This window comes from Ambystoma mexicanum, chromosome 10, assembly GCF_040938575.1.
Source record: "Ambystoma mexicanum isolate Mex_15411 chromosome 10, UKY_AmexF1_1, whole genome shotgun sequence".
Lineage (NCBI taxonomy): Eukaryota > Metazoa > Chordata > Amphibia > Caudata > Ambystomatidae > Ambystoma > Ambystoma mexicanum.
The window spans coordinates 1,432,950,986-1,432,975,613 of record NC_090932.1 but is presented as its reverse complement, the minus strand read 5'-3'; the positions used below and the strand labels follow the sequence as shown (position 1 = coordinate 1,432,975,613).

General features: G+C 44.3%; 1 protein-coding gene across 2 annotated transcripts in view; it reads left to right on the top strand.

Moving 5' to 3' along the window:
- The window catches only part of RPH3A (rabphilin 3A), a 1,455,977-nt gene that overhangs the window by 321,475 nt on the left and 1,109,874 nt on the right, over positions 1 to 24,628 (top strand). The window contains exon 1 of one of the 2 annotated variants that reach the window (XM_069619489.1): positions 10,837 to 10,842. The exons of the other annotated variant lie outside the window; for it this stretch is intronic. The gene's annotated coding sequence lies outside the window, so the exon portion shown is untranslated. Of the gene's footprint in view, positions 1 to 10,836; positions 10,843 to 24,628 lie in introns of those variants that run through there. 2 annotated transcript variants of the gene reach the window in all.

Below are 24,628 nucleotides of genomic sequence, written 5' to 3'. Positions count from 1 at the left end.
CTGTATTATATCGCGCTACTTGCGTCACTTCAGAAAGTTAACAAAAAACCTATCGCCACTCTTAATTGGTTGCTCGAGTGGTAGGGTTAGTATAGCACACATATAGAGAACAATGTTAGTGGACAAAGGGTAGTCGGGTGATATATCTGGGTTGTCCCTACAATTAGATACATGAGAATTGTTACATGAAGACTCCTGAGGATTGGTTAATATTACTGGCGTCAGTGATAAGAGCCCCATGTTCTGATTGGTGCGCCCGTGAGCTTCCCAGCCTGGGACCACCGCTGTTCCCAGCTCTCGGTGTACCTGCAATTTGCAACAATGTTTCACTATGGGTACGTGCAGACAATGTGAGGATTTATTCATAGCTGGAAGGCTGACCGCTCCCACTGTCGCAGATGTCCATTGAGCCTTTCAAGTGTATCTGCCTGTGTCTCGTAGCGAGGGATCCAGACGCCTCTTCTCTCCTGGGTTTGGCATCTCGTCAGGTTCGGCTTGGTCACGTGGGGAGGGACCGTGTTTGAGGCAGAATTCTGCACAATTAATATTGCTTTTCCACTGTGTGTCTGGTTTAATTTGCAGGTGTGACCTTAACGTTGGTGCACGGAGTGCGAGGTTGCAACATCGTGCCCTTGATGATTTGTTCTTGGAATGTGGGTTTGCAACATTGCGACCTTGGCTGGTTTTTTCGCCGGGCTCATTCTGCAGGATCAGCAACCTGACTCTTGCTTTGTTAATGTCCACGGGAGCTCTTGTTTGAGGCCTACTTGGGCCTGGTGCATAAGTCGTCCGTTTGGTGCACAGGTGCTTTAGGTTATAGTAGCATATAGTTCCATGACCAGTATCGTGTCTTCATTATACTTCTCATGATGGTAACTGGTTTCAAGAGAAGCGTGAGCAAGCTTTGTAGATGAGTTCATGACGCGTCTTGCGTTTCTGCATTCTGAAAGCCTATGTAAAAATAATAAAGATGCACGTCCGTGAGTATGCCTGTCACCTACGTCATAGCACTGAGTATATTCTTCGTGTAGATTGGTGCGGGAATGTCCAGTGTATATATTTGTACAGATGTGCTTCCCGTTGTCTAGGTCGTCATGGCATCTCTAACGACGTGTAGATTTTAGTCTAGTTGGTCCGTGCCGCAGGTGTCGGCATGGCCAGTGCGGGCTGCTGGGCAGGCAGATGGACACATCCGTATGTTCCTGTACCAGGGTATCTGGTCGTCTGGTAAATGGACAAACTCTTCTCGTGGCGGGTGTCTGGGTCGTGACCCTTTAGGCCAAGCGCGAGAGGTGAAGGACGGGAGCCTGGTCTTCCATTCTCCCACTTCAGTCCCCCCTCTGGTCGACTTGTCGACCACAAACATATCCTTCTCGTTATCTCCTCTTACTCGCCATATCTTAGTTATTCCTCCTAGATGTCCATAATGGTTTACATGATCTTCGAATGACCAATACATATATTCACAGGTTCCTCCAGGAGTACAGTATACCCATTTCCCTATGTAGCTCCTGGGGTTTCTTGGGTTCTCGATCTTCACTGATGGTGGGTCTAGATGGTTGGTGATGATTTGGGTGCGCAACTTCTCCCTCTCCTGTATTATCACACCTGTATGTTGGCCGTCATCTGCTGGCATCAAGGGGTGCATTCCCACCATTTCGAGCAACTCGTCAGTGGTACGTGCCTTCCGGGCCTTCCAAAATCTAATTATGATCAGCGTAGCTCCAGCCAAAATAGTACAACCCACTATTATTTTCAGTCCATCTGACAGCCAGGATGGCATCCATGACCATAATAGTGAAAACCAGCTCTTATCCTTGTTTACACCGTTACTTTCATCCATCATTTTGGAGTGCATCTGGGCCAATTGTGAAACTGCTTCTGTCAGTGTACCATTGTCAGCATCGTTGGCAGGTATGAACGTGCAGCATGATTGTCCTATCTTTGCACAAACTCCTCCTTCCATTGCTGTGAAAAGGTCCAATACATATCTGTTCTGGAGTGCTACCATCCTTATAGCTCGCAGCTCCTCTTTTATTGCGTTAAACCCATTTACTGTAGAATTGATGGTCATCATTAGTTCCCATCTAGTTATTTGGAGCCATTTTGCGTTTGCGTAAGCCTGCAGTCCCGGGTGTATTATTGAGGAGAAGAACATTGCTGCTCTGCTGAATAGTCTGTGTTCTGGCGGTATTGAAGTTAGTGCCGTTTCCGACCTTCCCCACAGGTAATTTCCTGTCAGTGGTTCTCCTTGTCTTTTCCTTCTATTTAGGACAGTATCATTGCTGTTGGTCCTGTTCCCTTGCTCCTCCTGAAGTGGTGCAGATCTCTTTTTTCTCTTGTCCCCTTCATCCATTTTGGGAAAGTTCGCCACATTGACATGTTTCTTGGGTACCACTAGTGATGGTACATTGACGTGCACCATTGTGCACACACCATTCCACAGGGGAGGCAGTGTATGGTATGCCTTTTCTCCACAGGCCCAATAATGGTCCATTATTACTGCTGTTCCTGCTCCCCCCTCAGGTAACTCCATCACACTTGCACAATTGGTGTTATATCCTACGTCCACCTCTCCTTTATGCTGGTAGCATACCTTGGGCTCAGTCAGCGGTAGTATTGTTATTGGGTCTTCATCCGTTTCTACCCACGTGAGCATTGGTACATACTTGATCCACGTCGTCCAACATCGGTGATTGTGTGCCTCAATAGTTGAGATAGTTTCTTTTGTTACCATGTTGCTGCCAATCACTCCTATCTCCCAGCTGTTGTCCAGATACACCTTCCCTGTTATCGTCACCAGCGGCCTCTCCCAACATCCTTGTTTACCCGGAACTTCAGTGGCGTACCAATCACATGGTAGATACTGCAGTTTTACTTTCTTTGTTTCTCCTTTTGCAGGACCACTTGTTATGTATCTGAATGCTTCAGCATGTAAACTGCTCTTGTGGTAACTCAAATAGGTCTTGAGGAAGTTGTTTTCATATGGGTATGAGTCTCGTGTTTTCCATGTCATATGCACTACTGTCCCTTGAAATCTTCCTTTCGTTTGGAACAGTGCCAAGTATATTATGCACTGTGCTGTCTTTTCATCTATTTCTGTGTCAACAAATGTTTGTGAAGCACACATGGCGTATGGTATTAATGAGCAAACGTAGCAGCTGTCCTCAGTTGTCTGCTTACCAATGCGGGTCATGTGTTGGTACCATATGTTGTTTGTGACGTGTGCTGAATCTTGTATATAATTATCAATACCTTTATTGTCTGAGTATGTGCTGCGTTTAACTCTATTTTGCTTGGGTGCAATGTTACTACTATCACCTGACGTAACACCTGTTGCAGCAGGGGACGGGGGTATATTAGGTTTGGGTGCAGCAATAAAATTAATAGCATAGCTGTACTGCCATACAGAGGCAGCCAAGAACCCGGTGATCATCAAAATCCCTATTATTTTTATTACATATTCTAATCTCACCGGCATTTTGCTCTTACCTTGCTGCAGTCCTGGCAGCGTATTCTTGCGACGTTAAAGTTGCCCGCCTAAAAATTCTCAAAATGCTTGTTATTAAATGTTAGTTGTTGGTTTCCTTTAAGCTCTCCCTATCAAATAGTCATTCAGTGCCCAGGCGAAGAGCTGTTCCCACGCTACTCTAAGTGATCTATCTCTTAGGACCGGCAAGTATGGGCGGAGGTGGGGCATGGAATATTCTATGGCCAAGAGGAATGCTGTGTAGTAGACACGTACCCTTCTCCTTTTTAGGTACGTTGGCCTTTTTATTTCGTATACAAATTGGTGTGACAATTCTTCTGGGTAGTTATCGTCTGGGAGTACCATCTACGCCTGGGCAGTGAACTTGTTAGTTAGCTATTTTCTTAACAATACAATAATACGCAGTTCCTGTATGTGCGAGAGAAGAGAAAAAGAGAACATTCACGTGTTTACATGTGTATTTGTGCAGGCAATGTCCTTCAGTTCAGTTATAACTATACTTGGGGGTCAATGGGCGGGGGGTTTGGGCTCAGTTGGCGGGAGTATTTTTACTCTTTGAGCGTGTGACCATGGGGTGGGGAGTATGGGGATCACCCCTTTCTTCGTCAGTTATTGTCTCCGGGGAAGCTGGGTAGTGACACGGTAAGGGAACAATTGGGTCGTTGTCTGTGGTAGAACTTCCTTCCACTGTTGGGGATGTTGTTGCTGTTCTTCCAATGGACCTGTCGTTGGCGCTGGGGCGGGTCTGCAGTTTGTAGATCTTTACATCATGTAGGTGGTTCCAGGCACGCTTGTCCTTTAGTTTTACTGCTCTTGTTGATACGTCCTCTACCAGATGGGGGCCAGTAAACCGCTTATCGTTCCACTTCCTATTGAAATTGCGAAGTAGCACGTGGTCACCTTTGGCAAGTTTGCACAAGTTCTCCTTTTCCAATTCTGTATTGGCGCCTTCTTCTTGATTGCTGGTAGACCCGCCCCGTGTGCGCTCGAGCTGTTGAGACACAAACACAACACTAGTAATCAAAGAAGACACATATTGATACATTTCATCACCTAACACACACGCTGAACTTTCGTGGTCAGTGAATGCCCTTGACGTTGGCGTTGGGGGAAGGCGCATTTGACGTCCAGTAACCACCTCGTGAGGGGTGAGGTGGTGGTCGGACCCTGGCCTATTCCTCAATTCAAATAGGGCTAATGGAAGGCAATACAACCAGCTTTTCTTTGTTGTTTGTTGTATTTTTGCAATTGCCTCCTTCAATAGGCCATTCAGGCGTTCACATACACCGTTAGCCTGTGGGTGGTATGCACATGCGAATTTGTGTTTTATGCTCAGCAAGGATGTGATATGCTGGAACATTTCGTTTGCGAAATGCGGGCCATTGTCTGACCTTAACACCTCGCACACTCCCCACCTGGGGAAGACCTCCCTTACTATGAATTTGGCTGCTCTAAATGCATCTGGGTGTGAACAGGGCCCTGCTTCAATCCACCTAGAGAATGGGCATACTACTACAATCATATACCTGTTACCTTGACATATGTTGATCATATCAACATAGTCAATGTGAAGGTGCCGAAAAGGTCCCTCTGGCCGGGGTATGGTACCTCTTATCACTTTTAGGGTATGACCGGCCGTAAACTGTTGACATGTGAGACAATTGCTGATAAAATTCGACACATGAGAATTTAACTCAGGGCAGAACCAATCTTCTCTAATTCGTGCTGCAATTATTTCCTTGCCTGTATGGGCTGGGAACCATCCTCTGCAACCAAGCTTTATTCTGCGCAGCGAGCGTGAGGTGGTTGAGCATGTAGGGTGCGATGGGGAGGGCGTGATGGAGATGGGGATGGTGTGGTTTCATGGGTTTGTCTTTCCACTAGTCCTTGCACTCCCTCCTCACTTCTCTCCAGCTCCTCCTTTCTCCTACTGATCCATGGCGAGTCCATGTTCGATCGAGTGAGGTATAGCTTATCTAAGCTTTCCCTTTCACTTTTTCTTCCTTCCCTCTCCACTCCTTCTTCCTCCTCACTGCAAAAATCATTCATAAATGGCATCCCCCACTCTGTCTTTTTCCCTTTTATTGTTACTGTTTGTAAGTCTATTAGGTCTATTTCTCCTTTTCCTTTGTTACCAACTGCTCCCCCTAGTGCTGATGTTGTTGCTACTTCTCTACTTCTATATACATCCCGCATTTTTCACTCTCCCTACTCCTCCCTTCTCTTCCCCCTTCACTTCTCTCCTCCATCTCCCTACTATTTTCCTCCCTTTTCCTTTTCAATTCCTCCATCACTTCGTTGCTCATCTGTTCCAATATTCTTTCATCCTCTTTCTTCCTTTCCCATTTCACCCTTTCTCTTTCTACTATACTCTCTATTACTTTCCCCTCTTCATATTTCTTAGCTGTCTCTGATAGTAACCTCCTCTTCCATATTGCCATTTCCTTTTCTTTTTCTTCTTCTTCCTTCTTCTTCTCTCTCAGCACTACTCTTGATACCCTGTCTGCTGCTGCTTTTACCCTTTCAGCTTCTCTCCTTTGCTCCTCATTTCGTTCCCTTAATTTTTCCAATTCGTTCTTACCTTCTTTCCTTTTCCTCACTCTCTCTCTTTCCTCCCTCTCGAGCTGTTTGATCAATTCATTCTGCTCATCCCTTAGCTTTGCTAATCTTTCCTCCAAAATCTCTTCCTTTTGCCGTAATAGCTCCTCCCCCCTCATTTCACTCTCTCTTGCACTATCCTCATCTGTTCTCTTTACTACCTCCCTCTCTTCTCCAGTTAGTGAACCTCGTAATTTTAATAATATCTGTGCAGCTACCCACTCATCATTTCCTATCTCTACAGTCTGCTCTTCTCCAATCCTCCCCTCCCCCACTGGCATCTTCCTATGAGCCACATATGGTGGAGGGCTGTATGCCGGGTTCGAGTATCCTTCAGCCGCCCTTAACTGTCCTTCTATTTCTCCTAATTCTCTTAAAGGGTACAACCCTCCTCCCTCTGTTTTCACTCCCGGTGTTATGGGTATCTCGTTGCTTGGTTCCTTTTTTATGTCGTCTGATGTATCAATCTTTTCTCCTCCCTCTCCTCCGTTCCCCGTATTCTTTGTGCTTTCACTCCCCTTTTTCCCATCCTCTCCTTCTTTCTTAATCTCCTTTTCTTCCGGTGTTTCCCAAATAGTGAACATTCCATTTGGTCCTGGTCGGGACCCCTGGAACATCCTCCATAAGTTAAACAACTCCACATGGTTTGCCAACTTCTTCCCCTTGTATGTATTGTGCAGATGGTTTAGCAGTGAATGTTGGGCATATGGATCGAAACTACCATTAGGCGGCCATGGTGTTAGCATTTTGTTATCCGTCCCCTGGGTCCATTCTATGCTGTACTTAATTAGTTTCTCCCTATGGGGTGGCAGTGTGGTGCATATGTGTTGTAGTGGGGTAGTGAGGGTGTTCCCCCACCCTCCCGACCCTGTCCCGTATGACATACTAGCGCCCCCCTTGCTACCCTTCCCCTATCTGGTAGCAGTGTATCTCACTAGCCGTTTACAATATACAACCTTATATTGTTTACCTGGCCCCGTAAGTTTGGGGACTTACGACAATCCTTTGACAAATTATGCAATAAAAAAAAAAAATTATTAAAAAAAAAAATATATATATATATATATATGGGGTTTTACATTTGTATATTCCCTTCTGTCTTTCTTTCTTTATACGACACCCTTACGGCCCCCTGCGGCCGAAGCGCACGCAGCCCCCTGCGGCTGCGTACCCCTTACGACGCTCTTATACAGTCGTCCTGTTTCCCCGTTCTCCTCCCCCTTTTTACACTTGCCGTGGCCGGCGTTCTCCGTGCGCAGCCACGCCCCTCTCCCCTTCTCCTTGCCCCCAATCCACTCGTTTACCGTTTATCTCCGTGTCCGCTCCCTTATCGTATTTCTCTTCCCCACCACTCTCAAAACCAAAGTTCCTTGTGCTCGCGATATCCTATTAAAGCCCTACTGGTGACGTCACTGATCTCTTCGAGCTACTGGTACGTTCTTCATATGTTCTTTAAGTTCAAAATACACTTGCAATCTACCCCCGCTAACCCTACAGCTGTCTTCCTGTCACTCCTGGAACAAGGTAATCAAATCAATAATATAATCGGACTGCGCACACTGCGTCGCCTCGCGTGTGATACGCCCCTCAACAGGAGGGCTTAACCAGCCAATTATCTTCCGTATTGGGCAACTAGGCAACTAGCTACCGCCTACAGGGAAACGTCATCTACCTATCGAGTTTCTTGCTCGAACAATAGGGATCCTCGTCTACTCATTGATCAATAAATGCCAAATCGTAGGAAACCACACACACCCACCCTTACACGTAGTCGCTACTTAGGCCAATCAGTGTCTACGAGCGGCCGCACGTGATGTTTTCGTGCTCCGCCCCCCTCTTTCGCGTGACGTAGCCGACTGCTCTCGCACTCGTTTCGCTACCATTCATTCCATTGGCAACACTAAGTTGTTAAACCTTCGCCGCTCACCTGTACTACTCCTCCCTCCTCCCTTATTTTCTTCCTCCCCCCTTCCTCACAATTTCGCATTGCTTGTTGTGCGTGTCATGCTCACCAAGTCCTCTCGATGCAGGGCCGCTCGACTGCGTGCACCCCTCCAAGCGGCTCGCCACCTCCCCTCGTCTGGACCACGTCTGGACACTCGCCAACCGCGGGCGGGATACTTCTCAACCGGCTCCCGAGGGCCAATATCCGGATTGCGCTGTCCGGTCTTCTCGCAGCTCCGCGATGGTCCTGTAGTCCTCAGAAGGGGGCAACGGCAGAGGGGGCCGCGCCGCCAGGCCTCCTCGCAACGGGAGTGCCTGGAAAAAGTAAAAAATAAAAAGTCGATCTTAAACAGATCTCAGCAGTGCCTCCAACTTGTCGGGGGGGAAATTCTGCCGGGGTCGGCCGGCCCGTCCGCAGACCTCCAGGCAGGGAGGCCCCAACTCTTCCCGTATATCCCAGATGAGATAGAGTATGAGACACACACAAGAAGCAAGGTGACTCTGCTGTTTATTAGACAAAACGGCAGGGATGGGTCAAGGAGCGTACGCGTCCGTCCTGACACACACACAATCGTGGGGCTCGCAGGCCCTTTTTACTGTATTATGACGCGCTACTTGCGTCACTTCAGAAAGTTAACAAAAAACCTATCGCCACTCTTAATTGGTTGCTCGAGTGGTAGGGTTAGTATAGCACACATATAGAGAACAATGTTAGTGGACAAAGGGTAGTCAGGTGATATATCTGGGTTGTCCCTACAATTAGATACATGAGAATTGTTACATGAAGACTCCTGAGGATTGGTTAATATTACTGGCGTCAGTGATAAGAGCCCCATGTTCTGATTGGTGCGCCCGTGAGCTTCCCAGCCTGGGACCACCGCTGTTCCCAGCTCTCGGTGTACCTGCAATTTGCAACAATGTTTCACTATGGGTACGTGCAGACAATGTGAGGATTTATTCATAGCTGGAAGGCTGACCGCTCCCACTGTCGCAGATGTCCATTGAGCCTTTCAAGTGTATCTGCCTGTGTCTCGTAGCGAGGGATCCAGACGCCTCTTCTCTCCTGGGTTTGGCATCTCGTCAGGTTCGGCTTGGTCACGTGGGGAGGGACCGTGTTTGAGGCAGAATTCTGCACAATTAATATTGCTTTTCCACTGTGTGTCTGGTTTAATTTGCAGGTGTGACCTTAACGTTGGTGCGCGGAGTGCGAGGTTGCAACATCGTGCCCTTGATGATTTGTTCTTGGAATGTGGGTTTGCAACATTGCGACCTTGGCTGGTTGTTTCGCCGGGCTCATTCTGCAGGATCAGCAACCTGACTCTTGCTTTGTTAATGTCCACGGGAGCTCTTGTTTGAGGCCTACTTGGGCCTGGTGCATAAGTGGTCCGTTTGGTGCACAGGTGCTTTAGGTTATAGTAGCATATAGTTCCATGACCAGTATCGTGTCTTCATTATACTTCTCATGGTGGTAACTGATTTCAAGAGAAGCGTGAGCAAGCTTTGTAGATGAGTTCATGACGCGTCTTGCGTTTCTGCATTCTGAAAGCCTATGTAAAAATAATAAAGATGCACGTCCGTGAGTATGCCTGTCGCCTACGTCATAGCACTGAGTATATTCTTCGTGTAGATTGGTGCGGGAATGTCCAGTGTATATATTTGTACAGATGTGCTTCCCGTTGTCTAGGTCGTCATGGCATCTCTAACGACGTGTAGATTTTAGTCTAGTTGGTCTGTGCCGCAGGTGTCGGCATGGCCAGTGCGGGCTGCTGGGCAGGCAGATGGACACATCCGTATGTTCCTGTACCAGGGTATCTGGTCGTCTGGTAAATGGACAAACTCTTCTCGTGGCGGGTGTCTGGGTCGTGACCCTTTAGGCCAAGCGCGAGAGGTGAAGGACGGGAGCCTGGTCTTCCATTCTCCCACTTCAGTACTATGACCATGCAGATGTACCTGCAACGAAGTTGAGCATATTCTTGTCTTGTGCGCCCTGATGCTCCAGGGCAAGGCACGCCTTACAAATAATAAACTAAACTAAACTAAACTAAACTACTAATTTACAATTTTCCAAATCCGCCCTGCAACCACAACCCAATTATGGCACTTTCATGACCTGTCAGCTTCAGAACTATGGTTCACCTAACAGGACTGACCTTGACTAGTTCTATCACAAAACATACTTTCCCAGCTGCATCCCTCCCTCCATTTTCTATAGCTTCCATTTACCTCTTTGCCATCCTCTTATCTTCCACTTTCACATTTCCTTTCATCCAGCAGACTAAAGGCTGCAGACCCTTGCTAATGATACAAGCCTACCTGCTCTGAAACTGCGACAGTGTTGATTTAGCACCTACGCAAAGGATGTATTCTTACTGTTTGGAAGACTACATCAATATGGGGTGAATATTGAGGCCTGAATCCATTCCCTTCATGATTCTGTTCCCTCGTGCAGCCCCACGGCAGCCTTTGAATCCACATACTGCCCATTTTCAGTCTAACCTAAATATTGGTAGGCTAGCCTAGGCTGTTTCCCTACCCAGATGAAGCTGAGACATTGATTGTGCATTGGTGAAACCTATCTGGTATGCAGCATGGTAATGAACTAAATGCAATAGAAATGGGTGATAGTGATTGGTTTTGGCTTGCATGGATTATTTGTGTTTGCATGATCATTTTTGTTATCATTATTTCTGTTCTCTGTGGTAACCAAGTGCATATTACCTTTGTAAGTAATTGCCATGTACTCCTAGTGGCATACATATCTGATCCTTTTATCAATTTATTTTTTTGCTTCCCTCAAGTGATAAGGAACAGTAAGTACTGTTTTTTATGTTTTCTCCAGAATGTCTGAGTGTTATTATGTTTCAATAACAGAGATCTAATTTGCCAGTTGTCATGTCTCACCCGGTAATGGAACTTTCTTGCAAACGTCACCTTTCTTTCTTTTCTTGCTAACTGTATTCCTTTCGTTTATCCTTTCTTATTTCTTACTTCCCCTCTCCCTCCATGGCTCCCTCTCTATTTATCGCCTCTCATTCTTCCACTCTCACCATCCCTACTTCTTTCAATGTCCCTCCCTCCTTCAATAAAGCATTTTTTGTGTATCTGATCTGTTTGAAATATTATACTTTCACATTGCCCTCTAATATGTAAGCCAAATCTCGTGATCCTAACGAGAATGTCACCCTGTTCACGCAACAAGGGGAAGGTGGCACCCTTATCACTGGCCCCACTAAATGTGGCATCTCCACCAATTTCTGACTGGTGATTCTGTGGAATTGTGCATAGTCTAATGGTTTAGAAAACCAGGCTTCTTATTACTCCTTATAATTAACTGTTTTTGTCTCTTTTATTGAACCTACTCAATTTTGTAAATTTGCTATTTTTAGATGTGTTATGTTGTGTTTCCAGGACATTGTAAAGAGGTCAACCACCATAGGTGTGCCCCTATAACTTTGTGAAATGTGTGTTGTATGGTGCATTGCTGCACACAGCCTGATCTCCCGGTACCATGGATTAGCATAGTAAACAATACAATTGTGCATTACAACAATGCATAACTGAGGCTAAAGCAGACATCAAAATATGGAGGATGCCACATGTTGTGTCAGTTCGTACTGAGTGAGTAACTAATTCAGTAGCTACTGTTGGCCATGTGAGGGGCTTACATTGCTTCCGGTGTCTGGCTGAATGATGATGAGAAAAGTGAGGTGAGTTGGAAGTTGGTAAAAGGGTGCTCAAAGGCTCACTACTATTGGTTGTAATTGTGGGGTCTGCCTTTTTCTGTGCCCACCTTGTGATTGTGTGTGTTCTATGTGGTTTCACCTGCAACATTTGTAACGTGGATTGTTTACAAAAATAAACAATGTACTTGGCTGTGGAACAAGTTAACAATCATGCCATTCAGAGATATACCATAATATTCCCGAAAAAACCTGTTTGGAACTTGGACGGGTGCTTTATTGTAGAAGCCCAAGCTGAAAGATCGTCCAGGAGTAATGATGCAAAGATCTTTGAAGAAGTGCCTAGTAATGTAATAGGTTGATAGTTTGCTAGATTTTGGTGGTCCCCCTTCTTATAAATTGATACAATGTAAGACGTGCGCCAGGTAGATACCAAGATTCCTCCCACAGATAAGTTATAAAAGAGAGCAGCCAACAACCCTGCTCATAACTCTGGGTTTTGCTTAAGTACAATAATTAGGATCCCATCTAGACCCAAAGCGGAGGAATTTCTGGATCTCTTTATCTCACCCACAATTGTCTGACATGTAAAAGAACCATGCTAGCTAACCGAAGTACTTGCAACAAAGGACAATCTGGTCGATATTGGTCGACTGAATTTGCTCTTGAAATGATTACACCAAACAGAGTCTGAAAGGATGTTATCGAGAGCAGATGTCAGTTCAAATGTGACTCACAACTGTTTTTACAGTATTCTTCCCAAAAATTCCTGTATTTAATTTATTTATAATGGACAGGATATGCTGGCTGTCGAGTAATTCAAGTTGAATCTTATGCCCCTTTTCCCAATTCCTGTAATTTGTTTAAGCAACTTGGATTTAGGTATTTTGTTAGGAATCAATAAAGTTAAGTGACAATAAATTCCATGAAGGACTCTCTTTCTAGCTTCAATGATAGCATTATATTGGTGTGTACACATTTCCCAATGAACCCTTTGGGAAAGTTCTTGGATGCAACCTCTAATACAGATTTAATAAGTATACAAAAGTATAGGGAGTCAATGCTAATGCTCTGCAAGAGGTCATCAATGCCTAAAAGATAGTCCCATTGAAATTCTTAATGACCTTATAAGACCAATGCAAGGCATTATTTTTATTTGATATTTCCAAGGCTTTAGGGCCATGGGTATTTAGCAATGTAGATGTGTGAAGTGTAAACATCAAGAACACATTTGCATGAGCACTTAATAATGCTGCGGGACCTTGTTTTGGATAATAAAGTCTCAGATGCAAAGATGTAGTCAATCGTAGACCTACTGTTGCCTCTATACCAAGTGTTACACCCTGACATGTTGCTAGCTATATTACCATTCACCTTATACATCTGTTAATTTTTCATGAATTCATTCCAAATTGGCCCACTCCCATCATGAGAGCCACTATTCTGAACTGTGGTATGAGGAAAATATATAGTATGTGTGCCAGGTATTGAGCAATTACAATCCCCCATGATTAGAATATCCTCGCCCCTTGAGCGGTGTGCCAGGCAAGTAAAATGCTTTCCAGTGATGCTAAGAGAGGGGAGAGAATTGTTCACGTGGGATTCCAATAAAGATTAATTAAAAGGAGACAAGTTGACTTTCAAGAACCTACTCTTGGTCAGGACAAAGTTGTGGCCATAAAGGAATGAGACTAAAGTCCCATAATTCCACAGAGCGACCAAAGGAATTTTTTAGCCCAATCAATAGACCATCATAGGGTCTACCTGGGACACCTTTCCTCGACTTGTTCAAATTTACAGTATAACCATGCAGAATCGGGGTACCCATTAATCAAACTTCATGGAATGTAAATATTTTATAATTGGACATATCAAGCAGATCTTTAGAGCAAGTAGGTAAACTATAAAAGCCCCTGGTGTTCAATGATAAGAGGGAACAGCCCGATGGGCTAAAGGTTGTACAAATCCACCATGACTATCACTCTACTCAATGAGGAGGCTAGCCATGACAAATTATCCTTGATGGAGACATCTGATGGTTCGAGCACAATCATATGTACTATTCTGGTTTCATCCCACTGAGCTTTACAACGTAAATCACTGCATGTGCCTCTTGAGGGAAGAATTTCCACTGGAATTAAAGGGTGGTTATTAGACAACTTGGTGTAAGATGTGATGGCCAAACTCATTAACAATAATGTCTCCATTTCCCTCAAGATCTGGTTTGTGATCAATTTGGATTTTAAATGGAACACAACCCAGTCAGTACGATGATACACAATTAACATTAACTGTGACTTTTGAGCGTGACCATTGCTTCATTTTCCCCTTTCTTATAATGCTGGGTCCCTCCATACTCCCTTTCCCCTTGCCATTCACCATCCCTCCCGCCTTCTCTCAACCCTCCCTTCGCCCAACTCTACGTGTCTGTAACCTGCGGCTCTTCAGTTGTTTTGGATTATGACTCCCATGAACCCTCACCATTTACTATCATGGCCAGGGCTCATGAGAGTTGTTGCGCAAAACATCCGGGAGCTTAAGGTTGCAGATCCCTGTCCTACCTCCTATACGGGTATATATCTTTGGTAGTGGTGATCAAATGACTACAACCAAACAGTCCACTTTTAAAATGTTGTAGATTAAACAATTTCAGCCCGATTGTGCAGACAAGGTAGTAGAACATTTGCAAGAAAGCATCACATTTTAGCTCCTGTAATCCATTGGTCAGATTACATTGAATTGTTCGAATTTGAAATGACTGATGCACGAAAAAACAAAAGGTTTTTTTCGAAAAGAACTTTCAGTTTTTACTCTTGCGACTATTTCAGATAACCCACTCCCACCCACCCCCTTATCTACTCCTCGGTGGCACACTTCGCTGTGTGCCGCCGACTCGCTTTGTCCCTTGCAACGTCTGTTCCCTCCACCTCTGTGATCAGGAACCGGCACCGCAATGTCCTTTTATTTATTATTATTATTTTTTTACTTTATTTTCGGGAAGCAGGTGACCCTCCAGCCACCTCCAAAACCATTACAGTAAACAAGGGGGGGGGACACCCACACAACCCTCGCTCCACTTGTTCACAGTAATGGCTCTGAATGGGAAACTCAATCGAAATTTTCAGCTACATGTAATTTTCGTATAGCCGAAATTCGATCAAATCTCCCATTCGTTTTTGTTTTTTTTCTGAACAAATCTTTGGATACTCATTGATCTACTGCAATTGACCTGCTCCCCATCCTCATCCTTCCGTGGCCACGCAGAATGGCCTTGCTCCTTTTTTGCAATTGTCAGCAATTGCATAGAAACCTATTGGGAGGGTGAGTACCACTCTCGTCTGCTCTGACAGAGTGGCTAAGGTCCAAAGAGGCGTGATCTAATTCCACTCATTGGCTGCTTTCAAGTGCTACACTGAAGGTTGACGGCTGCTTGGTTATGAATCCATGTTAACCACTGTTGGATTCTCTGGGCAAGCCACCAGACCATACTTTTTGTGTGTGTCTACCCATTACAGAAGGGGAAAGACCATATGCAGTCAGGTTTGATCCCACCCCAAAAGGGGCAGTCCAGCTCATACTAGTGGGTCAGACTGCTTGTGCTGAAACATGCTCAACCCCAGACATCTTTCGGCCTCATTGGGCATGCTGACAAAACACACAATTGCAGCATTTCAGGCTCGAAAGGTAAAGCCCATCAATTAGGGTCTACAGATGGTGTAAAAGGGTGGGTCTTTAATGCATCTGTGTACTTTATGATGTGTTGTGGAGCCTTGGAAATGGAGGCGACTGATCAGATGAAGCGATGCAAGTCAGTAGGACTTTCAGTATGTTTTACCATTCCAAAGATATGCCCAGTTACCCTCCCGAGGGTTTCCAGTAAAAGCAGAAAATTAGCGCTTCACATTGGAGGTCTCTTGTCGACAAGCCATTCCTTGGATAAAAATAACTCCTCACTATGCATTCATGGCCACAACCGTGAACCATGGCGGATGACGGCTTTCGTTTAAATGACTGCCACTTCATGGTGCATGAGAATTCAATTAAGCATAGTCAATGAAGCAGCTAATAGTCCCCTCCCTACTCTGAATAAATCATGAGCCTCTTGAGGGGCTTTCAATATTCTGATGCTATCCCATGTACGGTAAGGCAGTGGAAGAGGGAGCAAGAGGAACTGGCATCATCGCGTCCTTATGTGACCCATCTCGTACTCTGCCGAGAGATGTACGGACACTGCGATCGAGGAGGCCACCCATATGAGCAGGAAGACCCCCCTGGATGAAATGCATACAGCTCCCCTATCTCTTACTGCCCTCTCCGTTTCTCGCATTAGAGCCAACTTGCTGGTCTCATGTCGTTCCACTGCCATTACCAAACACTTCCTATTCCATTGATGCTGAGAAGTGGCCTCTTTCATTAGCTTCTCTATACTAACCTAGGGACGGGTGAACTGGCTCGAAAATAGTAGATGGGGTTTAATTAGACTTGGCTCGAAAGATTCAGACCATCTGGATCAGAGGCTTAAAATGCTTAGAAAATGTCAATCCGGAATTTGAGCCACTCACTTAGAACCGAATATTGTATGATTCGGCTCACCAAGAGTACAGCTATTTGGTAATTTTGCATTTTTTTTACCAGTATCCTAGCGTTCAGTACTACTGGTCGCTAAGGAAATGATACAACACTAACATGAAAAGGAAGGAAAATAAAAAAAGAGTGTGCTTTTTTTTCATTTGCACTCATTTTAGCAATGACCACATCTCCTTATCCACAAAGGTGCCCTGCACATTTTGGGATGGCTGTGCGGCTGTGCTGGCCAGCCTCCTTAAACACATTAGTGTCAGGACAGAGCTCGCAAAACTATCGAATGTCACACTCCCTGAGCAAGCCTTTCATTCTGAAATGCTAAAAAAACACATTTCTAGCCCTGTTTGAGGGATAGAAATTCAAGTGGGACACCAGTGCTTTACACTGCTGCTGTTGCATTTAAGAGAAAATGCACAACAGGATCGGCAATGACCATGTCGTGCATTGGCCATGAAATACGCACACATAGTCCCTTATTGGCACAAATGTGTCTGGTAATGAAAATGTGCATCTGAATGTGTGCATCTCTGACACGCAGTTTCAGACGCCCTTTGAGGATAGAATGTACTTTTTTTCAGTGGATCTCATCACTAGTGCGAGGAATCGATAAGGTGCTGAGGCAGGCATGAGAAGGAAAAGGTGGAGTATAGCTCAAAAGGGATGGATAGCTGGAGAAGAGGTGTTTGCTGCGCCATGGGGTATGTCCGGAGTCTACTCACTGCACGTGAGCTTTGGCATGTTGAAGCCATGCCCAAGAAAACACCACTTACTTTCATAGGGCCCCCAACAACATTTGGCAGGGGTTGTAATTCTAACTTGCCAATTTTGCATGGCCACGACCATTCAGTGGGTAGGTAAACAACTTTAAAGCACCCACAGGATCTGCATCTCACGTCACATCTCATCTCTACTTCCCTTCCCATGACAATAGTTTTATGTTATAGGCAGCACAGCACTTTCAGCATCACCAAATAGCCAAACCTGAGAAAAGGGGCGAGGGGCGTTGCAGCTCCATGGAGTTCATTGCATTAACTGGAAACCGATGTATACTTCTAGCGCTTGATTACTAGTAGAGGTGAAACCAGGCTGACCAGCAAAATCTCCAGATATGTGCTAAAGAGCTCCAAGTAGCAAGGTTTATTCTTTGTCTCAGAAACCACAACAGCACCCATGTTGTCCAATGGCTACCAATCAAGGAAATATCATACATCCTGATTGCCTACTGTTGCTAAATCTAACCTACAACGAAGTCTGGGATGTGCTGCAGCACACAGTATTTACAGCGTCTTGAATGCATGTTGTTTTGTGTGTCTTTTGAAGTCTGGGATGTGCTGCAGCACACAGTATTTACAGCGTCTTGAATGCATGTTGTTTTGTGTGTCTTTTGTATTGGGGGAGACCTCCTCACACTTCCACTCCTTGCCCCACTTCAACCTGCTCACTTTGAAGTATCCGGTTTTCAAGTGGAGCTTTATAAAACACCCCCAAAAAAGACAACTGCACAAATAAAGGCACTATGCGTAATACACAAATGCATATTCAGAGAGGCTACCCCCAGATACATCTCTTGAAGATCTCCCAGCCTCATCTGCCAGCATCTTAGATTTCACTCCCGAAACCTGCTGACCATTCAAGGCACTAACACAGCAGCTGTTGAAAAGAGCCATGCACACCCAGGCTTCCAATCTACAGACTTCCCTCCCCATTTCAGACAAAGACAACATAATGAGATTGCTCACAGACCTGCAGCCTCAAGTCTCACTGAACGCCCATGTCTCTCATTATTTAACATACGCTCATAGTGTGTGTTGATCATGTGGCTTGCACCTGTCTAACCGCCTGGCCAACATCTGTCTCTTTCAACTATTTTCAGTCCCCTTTTCCCCAAAACAAGGAGGGCACACTGAAGAATTAAAACTTACTGTCATAACATCAGTCACTTCTGGTCGTTTCCAACAAAGGTCGATACTTCCATGCCTCCCTCTTGAACTCTTTGCACTAAAGCACATTGTTGTAACCACCCAGTTGCACCAAGCGCTCTAAAAGATAAAAATGAATAAATAAAATCAGCATCATGGCAGGAGGCTATTTTCGAAAGGGTAAACCTAGTAGGGCTTCCGCTTTATGGCTTGCTGAATCATAGAATCCAAACAGGGTTCCAGACTATGCATTTATATATTGGAAAGATAGACAAAATCTGAGAGACCATCGAATCAACCTCCCACAGCATTAGCATCCCATGCACCCTACACACACTACCCTTCTGGGCCGAATTCTCTCCACTCTTTCCCCTGTGTCTCCTAAAGATGATTGCCTCCCTCAAACCTACTGAAGTACATGAAGATCCTCAAGAGACAAGTACGTTTCAGGAGCAAGTTTTTATTTAACATAAGAAGGCCCTCCTGTCCATCTGGTTAACTGACCAGCTACACCATCACCTGGTCATGTAAATCCTTTTATTTGGAATCCTGGGTGATTCCATGTTTACCGACAACTAAGAACATGTTATGCTATTACTGGACAAAAACATAGCAACCAGGTAAACAAGTGAACAGATGAACAGATGAAATTGAGTAAACAGTAAACGTATGTACAATGGAAGTAATGTATCAACTGTCTCATGCTAGTCTAGATTTATTCCACACGCGACTATCCTCCAACACCACTGCATCATCCAAAACCTTATTTACCCTCAAGGGACTGACAAACGTACTCTCCCCTTTCAATACTCCACAAGGTCTATGCACCCAAACATGATGGCCATTCTGCACTCTAGAGATTCTAGCTCCATGCTTTTCATCATACACCTTAATGTCCTCGTTACTTGCCCCCATTCTTTCTCAAATGGCTGCCTCATCCCATTCTACAAAGCACATCCTACCCAACCATGGTGGACACACAGATGTGACAGCCTTTTTTTTCCTTGCCACCTCAAATGGAATCAAATCCATTGTAGTGTGAGGTACTAGTCTGTAGGTCCACACTAACCTCGCAATGCATTCCTCCCAGCACTAACCAGAACTGAAAGCCTTGGGTACAGTCTGCATCAAACCTCTATTGGACCTTTCCACAATTCCATTAGTGGAGGGATGTAAGAGGGCTGTTTTATGAAGCTCAACTCCCATAACTTGAAGAAAATGTATCATAATTCTAGAAGTGAATTGAACACTGTTGTCCATCAAAATCTTATTCGGAAAGCCTTCAGTGTGGAAAATGGCATGATATGATATGATATGATTGTTTATTTATGTAGCGCCTATACACAATGTGTTTCAAAGCGCTTCAAGGCAAGGGAGGGAACAAGGGAAAATACAACCACATTCTTACAGGCCATGAACAGTAAGGATGTGAAATTAACTATCGTACTCGGCCTGATGACATTTCAGATAGTGCAAGAGCTAAGACATAGATAAGGAAGGGAGAGGGAGAGTGGGAAGGAAATGGAAACAGACAGGTGACTACCATACTAGGCCTGACGACATTTCTGGTAGAGCCAGAGAAAAACAAAAGGTGAGGGAGAGGGGTGCAGAAAGGGAGGGGAGGAACAAAACAAGCGACTATCATGCTAGGCCTGACGACATTTCAGATAGTGCTGGAGGGGCGGTGGGGAGGAAAAAAACAGTAATGAGAGGGTGGAGGAAACAGACGAGGTTGCTATCATATTAGGTCCAGGGACAATTCTGATAGAGTAAGTGCATAGAAGAAAGTAAAGGGGGAAGATAGGAAAAAGGGAGAAGGGAAAGGAGGAGAGAAAAGAGAGTAAGCAGTCAAAAAGAGTGGAGAAGCAAGAGTGGAGAGCGAATACAGTTGCAGAAGTCAGTAGTAACACATAATGTTGCACGCCAGGATACAAGATGAAGATGGGAACAGCATGATTCAGGGCCACTATGAGTACAAGTTGCAAAGGAAGTCCAGCATGAGAGTTGAGAAAGAGTGACGCACTGTGAATGAATGAAGTCCATAAAAGTCAAATACAGCATTGGCCACAAGACAGTGATGGTGAAAGCACCAGGTGGGCGGGGCTTGCTAAGTGGTGAAAAAGAGCAGCAGGCAGGAAGGTACCAGGTGGGCGGGGCTTAGGCCAGGTGACCTAGATCCACTTGCACCTGCTCCCCATCTGCAAAGGAAAAGAGACTGGAGGGCTCCTTAGGAAGGGAAACAGAGCAGCAAGCAGGAAGGCAGCAGGTGGGCGGCGCTGGCTAAGTGGTGAAAGAGTGGCAAGCAGGAAGGCACCAGGTTGGTGGGGCTTGCTAAGTGGTGGAAAAGAGCGGCAGGTAGGAAGGCACCAGGTGGGCGGGGCTTAGGCCAGGTGACCTAGATCCACTTGCACCTGCTCCCCATCTGCATCCAGAAATTGCACCACTGCTTTGGAGTTTGCTTACTGCACACATTTGATCTCTAGCCATTTCGAGTAAAGATCCACTAGAACTGAGACATACTTTTTAAACCCCCCTTGACCATATGGGTCCAAAGATGTGCAGCGCAACATTATCCCATGGTAATTTGGAAACGTGAAATGGTTTGTGAAGCTAAATATACGTTTTCAAGACCTTTTTGGAAGCTACACAAGCATTGCACTCTTTAAGTACTCCACCTCAGAATCCAAACCCGGCCACCTGTAATTAGCTCTTAATCGACCCTTGCTTTTTGAAATTCCTACGTGACCACAATGAGCCAAGTCTAGCAACTTTATTTGCACCCTGATGAGAGGAACAATGCCTCTGGACCATAGAATATGTCCATCTTCTACACTTAAGTCATTCCTTACTCTGTGGAAAGCTCCTATTCCCACATCACTTGACTACCCTGACCAATTGCTGTAAATTAACTCCTTTACTCTTAGTAATTCCTGATCCTCCCTTGCAGCCTCTTCGCACACATCCTGCGCAATGGTATCCTCACACACACAAATTACATGTTCAACTGGTTCCTCTACATCTTCCTCATCACAACAGGCCACATTCCTGGAAACAAATTGCAATAATATTGGCCCTAATGGAACAAATTCGACCACAAAGTCAAGCCCTTACAGAGCTGTAAACCAATTAACTATGCATCTTGAAACACCATCCAGACCTTTTGAAGTAAAAAAATGAAACCAAGGGTGTGTGATCAGTCAGAACAATGAATTTTCTTCCCCACAAAAATGTCCTACATTTCCTCATGGCCCACATGACTGACAGCACCTATTGCTCTATAACTGAGTACCTAACAGTGCTCTTAAGTGTCCTAGATGCAAAAGCTATCACTGTCTCACTGTTTTTATCTCTCTGTATTAGGACAGCCACTAGACCTGTACCGCTGGCATCTGTCATGGCCAATGTGTCCTTGGTAGTGTCAAAAGAGGCCAAATCTGGAGCCTTGGATGGCACGTTTAATTTCCCCAAATTTTTGGTCAAATTCAGGTGATCACTCAAGCACCACATCTTTTTACATTAGGACCTAATGTTCCTCCACTTGTCAACAAAGAGTCTTACAAATTTGCTGTGATATTCTACAACACTTAAGAAAGACAACACCTTGTGCTTTTCTTATGGTGTCGTAATTTGTACTATTGTGTTGACCAAACTCTTTCTGGGGACCAGCCCTTCACTGGACAACATATGTCCCAGAAAGGTAATCTCAGAGACCCTGAAGTAACACTTAGTTTTTGCAACATTAACCCAGCATTGGTTAACTTGCTCAAAACAATAGTCAGTTTGGTGTCTTGATCCCCTAACGAAGTACCCATGAACAAAATGTCATCCTGATAGAAAAACACATCAATAATGTCTCCCAACACCTCATTCATTATCCTCCGAAAGAATACTTCGGCTGAAATGACCCCAAAAGTCATCCTTTTAAACCTGAAGTTCCTTCCTGGGTGATAACGCTAGTGAGATCGTTGGAGCTGGGGTGAAACCTGACCTGATGGTAAACCGAAGCTAGGAAATACTCGAGCACCATCTGTGAGACTAACTAGCTCGCCAATGTTTGGCACCGGAAAATGATTGACAATGACACACCTGTTGAGTGCTCTTAGATCTACACACAAGCAAGCCCTACCATTTGGTTTTCTTATTACGACCACAAGGGAACACAATTCTGAAGCCTACACAAGCTCAATTATGTCCTCACAGACCAATCGTTTGATCTATGTTGCTATTTCCTCTCTTGGCAAGCGGTATTTATCTCATTTTAGCTACTACTGGAATGGCTCCCTTCTTTAAGCACATTTTATGACAAAAACTCTTGAGACAACCAAGTCTTTTCTTGAAAAAATCAGAATCACTTTCCTCAGAAAGCAAATATTCCATTGAGGTAATGGCATTCATGCTTCCTGAGATTTTTGGTTTGATTATAATTCCCATTTTACTTTGCTGGTACCATCCTAGCAAGCATCCACCCCTATCTGATACATACACCTTGGCTTTGATAAACTTGTTTTGATACTCAATGGTTTCTACAAAACAACCAACCAATTCAATATTGGCACTACTATATGCACTCGCCTGACATGAGAGGGCTTTAAATTCACATTTGAAAACTTGTTTTGCAATGATCCTCTATTAATGATAGTATAACAAGATACAGAGTCTGTAAGCATTCTAACTGCTATGCCTTTAACCAACTCTATAGAGTGTGGTTTCCTGTCTACACCTTTAGATGGTCCCACTTCACACACTGACCTGCTCACACCGCATGCTTCACCATCAGAACCAGTACCTTCCAAATGTTTATACTCAGGACATTAGAAATGTCTTTAACAAATTTATCAACTTTACAATATGCGTTTTGACAACATCTCATGAAGTGCCCCTTTCTACCACACTTTCTGCACAATGCATGATGTACAGACCATTCAGGATTGTTGGCAAAATGTGAGAAAATGCCAAATCTTTAACATTTTCTAGGGCCTGAATTAGCCCCAGTTTTGTTGAACATTCCTGTTGTTTTCCCATGGTCACGTGTTTCTTTCTGTATGGCTTCTTGACATTTTGTGAATTTAGAAGTTCACTGATGCTTTGTTCTCTTTGCAATCCAATCCCTTAACACATGTAAGCATGTGTACAAGCGTCTTCGCAATGTCCAAAACCTTTTCCAAGTGAGGTCACTCTAGCCCATATTTCCTCTCTAATCTTTGTCTCTTTCACCTTTAACATGAATTGGTCTCTGAGTGGATAGTCCAAGTGCTCTGGAACCTTTGCCCACACACACCCCAACACCACATTTAAAAACATCACATCATATTAATACAACAAATAAGTAACTTACAACAAGCATAGGCACTAAGACCTTATGTTTTGCCTAATACTAAGCAAGCTAACGTGAGACAGGACTGACATGTCAATGCAGTCCTAGGTGGATGACCCAATTTGGGTTTTAGTATCATTGTGACTTGTTTTATTTTCCTTTTGTTCACTTCATTATTTGACACTGCAGTTTGGTGGTGGTACAACTGCCAGCTGTTTTTTATTATGAGATGGTTGTATGCTAATGATCTAGGATCGAAAGAAAACTCTTGTCTGTATGTTTTGTGTATTATTTCTAAAACAAATGCACAATTTATACTTGCATTGCTGTAGAATTGTGATAAATATTTAATTTTCAGAAAATTGGTCTCTTTTGACTAAGAATTGAAGCCATAGAAGACCTCTTTGCTTTGTATTGTTAGTTGATCCCCTTTTGGTCCTTGCTTCTCTTACATGGACTTCTTTTTGTATGTTGTGTTTGCATAGAATCAATAGAGGCATTGAGATGGCTTTGGCCATGCTTGTTATGTTGACTTCTTGTTGAACTGACCAAAAGTTTAAATGCATCTTTTAGAGTGGAAAGATGTATGGTCTGTTATCAAGAACATCCTCTGGACTCCCACTGACATAGGGTCATCTGGACTAGGCCCCTTCCACCAGAGCCGAGTTTAAAATAAATACTTGAAGATACATTTCATACAATTCGTTCAAATTGAATGTCATGGTGTGCTCACTGATAACAATCAGGACAGCCCCCATAACAACCCACCATTTTCTCATTGTGCTGAGCTTCAAACAGATTTGCACTTAATATGGCACTATTGCCCTTGCATTAGGCAATAAACTGACCATATGGTTAGCCTAAGTGATACTCAAAAAATGGAAGCACTTTGTCAGTGAATCCTGGCTAATTTTTAACTGAGGTCAAGCCTGGACATGTAAGCTTTTTATTAAATGTAAAGTACATAATAACTTGCAGCTTGGCATGTGAAAACACAGAAAACTGTTGTACTTGTATACTTGCGACCATACCAGTTACAAACACGCTGAAAATTGTATTTTAAAGTTTAATACCTCCTCTTTAAATTCTTAATAATTAA